At 45.9% G+C, this 8,178-nt stretch overlaps 1 pseudogene; it reads right to left on the reverse strand.

Moving 5' to 3' along the window:
• Positions 1-7,471: 7,471 nt before the first annotated feature.
• On the reverse strand, positions 7,472-7,719 carry LOC142437489 (zinc finger protein 706 pseudogene; annotated as a pseudogene).
• Positions 7,720-8,178: the final 459 nt, after the last annotated feature.

Consider the following 8,178-nt stretch of genomic DNA (forward strand, 5'->3'; position numbering starts at 1 on the left):
ACAATGTTCTATGTCCTACTTGGGCGAGTACCAACACCATTTAAGATGCAACTATTGCTCACGTCCTGTCCAGGGGGCATGGGGAAGAAGTGGTACCAGCTGAAGACGCCAGGAAGCAATTTGTCCAGTGGACTAAAGAACAACCTGAATATGAACTCTATCACCCTGAGACCAAAAGGACTAGATGGTGCCCGTCTCCCACTCCCAACTCCTTCAAAAGGGGCTGAAGGTCCTGGATAGAGTGGGAGCCACTTTTTGAAACAAACTCAAAATCTTAAGAGACCAGGCTTCCTGGTCGGATGGAGACTTGAGAATCCCCAAGTTTGTGGCTCTTTGTCACCCTTCGGATCTGGAAATGAACTGATCCCCATGGCTCAATTTTTAGCAGAACCTTAGTTGGCTCTTTGAGGAAACAAGACCACTAATGAGGTGCACACACTTTAGAATCAACAACCATTTGAGATCAAACAGGCAGCATTTACCCAAGGGCAAAGTCTGAAGGGATAGGAAAGGAGGGACAGAAACAGGAAGCCCAGGGAGGAAGTGAGATCAGTTAGATCCCACCGGGGGTGGGGGTGGGGGGAGGGATTGCAATTAATGAAATGAGGCAAAAGGTATATGCATTGTTGATGACTGCCTCTGTAAATCTTCACCCAATTAATAATAGAGTTTGGGGGTTTTTTGTGTGTTTTTTTGTAGAGCGTTCTATAGATAAATGATCTGAAAATTCTGAGCAAAGCATACAGCCTGCTTTACTCTAGGACTCAGGGTTTTTAACCCAAATGCACTTTATGAACCTTCCCAAGGAGTACAGGTTTCTCCTGCTAGTCAAAAGTAGAGCGTTCCTCTGAAAACTCTCATAAGCCAAAATGATGGAAAGCCAAGAAATAATAACTACCCCTCTACATGAGATGTTTTGCATGTTCTCAGACCCCAAAACATAACCTACCAACTGACCCATCAAGCGTAGCACAGCACGAACACGCAGTGTGGGAAGACACAATTCAAAGCAGGGACAGCTTGATGCTGCGTGTCGTTCGTGGGCAAGGCGCTAGGTGGCGCCACCGTCGATGCTCACCGTGCGTTCGCTGGCTTGTTAATGTGCTGGTTTTGCTTTTTGCCATTTTTGTTTCCATGAAAGGGCAAATCCTCTTGGGACTTCTTCGGATTCGCCAAAATAGGAGGAGTGTGGGTCTTCTGTCAAAGTGAGGGGTGCGTGGTACAGAGCAAGGGGAGCAGTGATGAGACTCTGGGACTGTGAGAAAGAGCTGCAGGCAGGCTTCCTGGTCCAGGAAAGCAGAGGCCAGAGGCCCGCGTGGCTGAGAGGCCCAGGGCCAGAGAGGACTGGGTTACCGGCTGAGCAGAGGTGTTGCTGTGGGTCAATGGGTGCATGAAATTTACTGACCCTGACTTTGGGGAGCCTGTTAATTCCCTATTCAACGGGGAGGGGGGCATAGTGAAGTGATGCAAAGCAACTTTTCTTTTTGAAAGTGGGGGTTGCCTGTTTATAAATTTGGCAATCTTCATCAATCAGGGCGTGCTCATTTTGAAGAGCTTTCCGTCTCCCTATTATTCCACAGAACACCTTTGGGAAACAGACAATACCAGTAAACAAAGCACACCAAGCAACAGTGTTTGGGAGTTCCATCTTCTGAGCGGTACCCAATTACTCTTTGTGCCTCTTCGTTCAACACGGGGCTACGATTTCTTCTGCCCTCAGTCGGAAAGCCCCCCCAAAATGATCTGGTATGCCTCCCCTTGTGCATTCCTGTCATCTCATTCTAGTTTGGAGATCCGATCCTTGTGCGTCTGGTCATATACCGTAGACCCTGTCATTGAGATCAGCTCACCCACAGGGGGAAGCAAATCATTCCTGAACTCGCGGAGCAAAGGACTCATCCCCGTGAGGCACATCATAAGGAAGCTCATCTAAGGGACCTCTGCCCAGCACTTTCCTCCCCTCAGTGAGTCCACCATCGTGGTTTCAGTCGGCCATCTCTCCTTTGAATCCACATCAGTTTTATCCCAGGACCTCCGGTCCTATGATCATCGCCATCATTTTCTCTGATGATCTCATGTTCTCCTGCGTGTTAGTCCGGGTGGACTAGAGAAACAAATTCATAAACACACATATGTGTATAAGGCGGAGGTTTATATACAAGAGCAGTTGAATATTAAGAAAACATCCCAGTCCAGATCAAGTCCATAAGTCAGATATTAGCCCATATGTTTGATACCAATCTATAAAGTTCTCTTCAGACTCACAAAACACATGCAATGATGTCGAATGCAGGAAGATCACAGGCCAGTGGGTGTAGAACCATTGGATCCAGTGGTGGTAGAACCATTGCAGTGCTGGCAGGGGACTCCACATAGCTCCTCCAGTTCCCAGGGCACAGGGTCTATCAGTGTAGTGCCGTGTGTCTTGTCAGCAGAGCATCTCTCAGGGAGTCGGCATTGTCAGTAGAGAGTGTCCAAGGGAGCGAGTAGAGAGGGAGTGTGTCTCCCACCTCCAAGGAGGAAAAATACAGGATTTCCCAGGATTCTTAGGAGAAGGCCATGCCCTCACAGAGGCCTCATTGGCTATGCCCCGATTGACAGACTAGACTCCACCCCTTCACTCTTAATACTCTCAAGTCCCAAATTGACACCATATGATGTAACTACCACATCCTGGATATTAAACCACCTGCATACCAATGGTTCTCAAGTCCACAACTCCAGTGCCCAGCTTCCTACCAGGTAATAGGCTGGTATTTCTGACTGCAAGGTAGTCTGAGAAGTATCTCAAGTTCAGCATTTTTCCACATTGAGATCAACGTTCCCCTCAAAACCTACTCCTATCATGTGTATCCCTATGTAGAGAAATGCCATGCACCCTGTTGTCCTAAGTAAAAACTGGATTTCCCTTCTTCTTGTTGGCTCCATCTCCTTCCCCCCAACATCCAAGCATTCCTTAAGCCTCATCACTGAAACTATCTAAAGCTCTCCCAATATATTTCCTCCTCTGCACTCTCCATTCTCCACTCCCACAGACTCATTTAAGCCCTCGCCCTGTTCTGCCTGAGTTGTGTCACGAGACTCCAGCTGCTCCAGCATTAGTCAGTCATTCTTGCCACTTCCAGGGCTGTCTTGTCAAAGACTGGTCCAGCAATCCCGCTGAACAAAAGCCACCATTGACACCTTATCCCGCCACCCACTAGCTAAGTGGGTCTCCTGGGCTAGTTTGATTTTGTTGTGATGCTAGAAGACATGCTGACAGTCATTCAAACGCCAACAGGGCTATTTCTGTTGGTGGACACATTTCAGCAGAGCTTCCAGACTAAGCACTTCAGCTGTCTTCTAGTCGTAGAAGAAAGGCCCAGTAACCTACATCCGAAAATTATCCAATGAAAACCTTTTTGATCAAACGGAATATTGTTGGCTTGCTTGACTTGAACACATCATCCAAGCCAAAATCCAAACTTGCTGCCATCAAGCCAATACTGGGTCAGAGTGACCTCCTGTGAGTTTCTGAGACTATTATGATTTACAAGAGTAAAAAACCCAGTCTTTCTCCTGCAGAGCTGCTGGTGGTTTTGAACTGCCGACCATGCAGATGGCAGCCCAACGCATAACCACTACACCAGCAGGGCTCCTGGACATATCATCAGAAGGGCTCAATCTATGGAAGGGGACCTCATGTTCGGTGAAGGGGAGGGCCAGAGAGCTGAAGGGACACCCTCACTGACACGGAGCTGCTCATGAAAATAGCACCGGCCCAGACATCGGTTGCTTCTGTTGGACATAAGGTTACCAGGAGCCTGCATCCACACAACCACAGCTTACAATCTCCACAGTAAAGCTCACACGCCTTAGAGTGGCATTAGGACCTATCTCACACCGGGCCAACCTACCTTCTTTGCATCAAGTCCCACAACAGTGGCAAGGCACACAGAACTATTGTTACCATAACACGACATGCCATACCTCCCTGCCTTTGCTCATTGCTGGCTTTTTGCCTCTCCTGGGGATGTGTCCCATCTCTCTGCACCCTTGTCCAAAGCAGCGTACCTCATCAGACTTTCCACAAACGAAACCTTCTTTGTATTGCTCTCATTCCCTACCCCTCAAGCACTCTGATCCCTTTCTCTCTGTGCTCCTGTGTCCTTTCTAGGCATCAGCAACCTAGAGATACAAAATGTTGTCAACCAATCAGTTGGACCCTAAACCTCATCACTTCTGACTTATACAGAAAGTAGCATGGACAAAGGGACACACACACACATGAAACCATGAGTCGTCAGGAAATCAAGGAATGCCTGGAGCTAATGACGACGATGGAAGCAACATGGCAAGATCCTGACTTGGAACCTCTAGATTGGGAGAAAAGAAATTTATCTTCTTCTTTTAAAAAAATTTAATTATTTTATTGGGGGATCATACAACTCTTATCATAATCCATATATACATCCATGTGCCAAGCACATTTGTACATTCATTGCTCTCTTCATTCTCAAAACATTTGCTCTCCACTTAAGCCCTTGGCATCAGCTCCTCAGTTTTCCCCCTCCCTCCCCATTCCCCACTCTCTCGTGAACCCTTGATAATTTATAAATTATTATTTTGTCATATCTTACACTGCCCGACGTCTCCTTTCACCCACTTTTCTGTTGTCCATCCTAGAGGGAGGACGTTATATGTAGATCCTTGTAATTGGTTCCCCCTTTCCACCCCACCTTCCTTCCACCCTCCTGGTATCACCACTCTCACCACTGGTCCTGAAGGGATCATCTGTCCTGGATTCCTTGTGTTTCTAGTTCCTATCTGTACCAGTGCACATCCTCTGGTCTAGCCAGATTTGTAAGGTAGAATTGGGATCATGATAGTGGGGGAGGAAGCATGTAGGAGCTAGAAGAAAGTTGTATGTTTCATCATTGCTACACTGCACCCTGATTGGCTCATCTCCTCCCCGCGACCCTTCTGTAAGGGGGTGTCCATTTGCAAGACACCCAGGAGTCCTGGTTGTATATGGGTTACACATCAGACTGCTAACCACCAGGTTCACAGTTTGAATCCACCAGCTGCTGCTTGGGAGAGAGATGATGCTGACAGAAGATAGGATCACTATAAGTTGAAATGAGCTCCATGGCCATGGGTCTTGGGGCCACGCGCTTGGGGTGTTTCTTTCACGGCAACAGTCTTACAGCAACTAAGACACCTTGAGAGCTGCTCACTGGCTCTCTGGTCACTACATCGATGCTATCTCCATTCACAGATGGAACTCCTGGGACACTGTGCCTTCACCGCTTTGGCCACCGCTCCCAAGGACAGCTCAGAACTTTGCTGGTATCAGATTGCTGGTCTACAGCCATGCTTAAAACCCTCTGCCCTTGAATTGGTCCCAACGCATAGGGACCCTATAAGACAAAGTAGAACTTCCTAGGGTGTCCAAGACTATAAATCTGTACAGGTGCAGACAGCCTCGTGTCTCTCACCATGTGGCTGGTGGGTCGAACCACTGCTCTGGAAGTCCGTGAAATGCTCTCCCCCAACTCACACAAAACCCTGTGAGGCCACAAAAGGGAGTTTCCTGTAGAATTTCGTATCATATACCGTTTTCCCTTTAATTTTTTTGTTTTTACTAACTTACAGCATGGAGGGACCAAGACAATTCCCAAGGGTGGAACCAGACGACCATGTGAACACACCGTTGAAATCACCCCTCCTTGCTAGTCTCCAGTCAGTCTCCCCAACCAGATATGCACATTGGCTCTCTCTTCACAGGGCCTTCCTTCTCGCTCCGGACAGCAGTTAGTGAGTAAATTAATTGCTTGCGAGCCTTGGCATAATGCGGAAACATCAGCTCGGTTTGCCCGTGAAGGTATCTGCTCCCAAAAGTTCATCAAACTCCCATAACCCATGATGTCCATGCCCCATCACCCCCCTCCCTCACTGCTGCACCCTGACAGGTAGAGGTTCTGAGCCCAAGTCCTCTTGCTTGCTTCAGTAATATGTAACTCTGGCTTCAGTACTAGTCATGAATTATGTGAGAGGGAAGAAGCCTAATATGTATTGAGAACTTGGTGTTATGGATTGAATGGCATCCTCAGAAAAGATATGTTGGGGTCCTAACTTCTGTACCAGTGGACATGACCTTGCTAAGGGGAGAAACAAAGTTCTTCGTTGCAGATTGTATCAGTTAACTGATAACCAGAGCAGCATGGTCATGGTTTTATTGGTGTCTTAGAAGAGAGGACAGAGAAGAAACATGATCACACCCAAGGGAGAGGCACCGTGCGAAAATCTGTCTACACGCCAAGGAATGCCAGGAAAGACAGAGCTAACCCCACTCTGAAAGAAACCAGTAAAGGCTGACACACAGAGAGCGCATGGTGTTGCCAATACCCTGAGCTAGAACTTCTAGTCTCCAGAACGGTGCTTTCTTTCTTTGTCACTGAAGACCCAAGTCCATTTCCATTTCACTTTTGCTCCTCCTTTTTTTTTTTTTTTCCCCTAAGCTACTTAGACCACTATTTAGGTGTGAGGGATAAGGAATCTGGAGGGATTTTTGTTTGTTTGTTTTTTAAAGAAACCTATTATATACATTTACACAGCCCATCTCAAGAAATGAAATGAACGATATCCTGCTAACCCCTCCATATGTTCGCTTCTTTTTCTCCCCTTCCCTACCCTCCCTCCCTCCCTCCTCAATGACCTATCCCTCCCCTCTCCCTGTTCCCGCCCCCATCCCTGGCCTCCTCATAGCATCAAAGTCTCCTCTTTTAGTGTATAAACCACATTTCATTTTCTTTGTTTTTCCTTATAACAATGATGTTATTAAAATATTTATCTTTGTAGGATTGGCTGCATTTGCTAAGCATAATGTTCTCTAGCTTTGTCGATGTGTTGCAGTGTTTAAGACAGTTTGTTTTTTTTATTGATGCATAATATTCCGTAGTATGAATGTAAGACAGCATGTTTAGCTATCCCTCTATAATTGGGGTTCGGGGTTGTTTCCATGTTTTTGTTATTATGGAAATTGATGCAACACATGAACATGTGCATCTGTCTGTTCATGTTGTATTCTTTATTTCTTTAGAGTATCTGTCTACCCAGTGGAGAGAAGCCTGGATCTTGAGGTACTGACATGCATTTGCATAGGATTGTCCATCTTTTTTTTTATCCTGTGATGTTGTAAAATCAAAGTACTACTTTATTAAATGAGTTATTTTACACAATATGAACATCAATATAATTACAATTGTAAAAAAATTTTTTTAACAAGGATGGACTGATTTTTAGATTTTCAAATCAGAGTCAACTGTACATTTACACAGAATTGTCTTTGCATGAAGCCCAAAAGGGAATAGCATAAAAATGAGTGTTTCTGTAGCCCCTTTATTTTTGCTGATCAATAGTTTGTTAGAAAAGCAGCTGCAGGCTTGTTACCTAAGGTCTGAGACCGTAGAAGAGTCAAAGGTGTCATGAATTCACCTGTAAATAACTTTATGCTTGAACATCAGCCAATTCTGGAGGAAGTGGAGTCTTAGGATGTTTGCTCTCAAAGTGTTGCTTGAAGGTCTTAGGGTCTGGCATGTGTGTCCTACAGACAGTGCAGGTATATATTAAAGCAGCTTTGGCAGCAGCCTTTTGGTCATGTCCTTGTTTCTTCTTTTGTCCAGCTTGCTTTGGGGCATTTTTCTGCTGAGACTGGATCTTCTGCTGCCCACGAGCCATATCCCGGCTCCCGGGTGTCCTGTGGCGTCAGCGCCAACCCCCCACTCACCCGGGCTGGGACAGTCCTGCGTCGGAGAGACCGCGCAGCTTGAGAGCAGGATTGTCCATCTTATTGAATCTTGTGCAAAGGGTCAGTGAGAGGTGGCATCTCCTTGTTGTTTTAATTTGTATTTTCCTTATTACTGATGATCACGGACGGACATTGCTTCATGTGGTTGCTGGATATGTTCTTTGGTAAATTATCTATTCATATCTGTTTTTACTTTTTGATTGGATTGTTTATATTTTTCTTGTTAAGATATAGTTTTCTTTAAACTTGGGGAATGAACCCTTTATGTCATGTATTGTTATTGATTTTTCTCCCCCAATCTGTGGGTTCTCTGTTGACTGGGGGAAGCCTTTCGATATGCATAAACGTCATCATTTTAGTAGGTCCCAGGTCTTTACTTTGTCTTCTAT

This window comes from Tenrec ecaudatus, chromosome 1, assembly GCF_050624435.1.
Source record: "Tenrec ecaudatus isolate mTenEca1 chromosome 1, mTenEca1.hap1, whole genome shotgun sequence".
Taxonomy (NCBI): domain Eukaryota; kingdom Metazoa; phylum Chordata; class Mammalia; order Afrosoricida; family Tenrecidae; genus Tenrec; species Tenrec ecaudatus.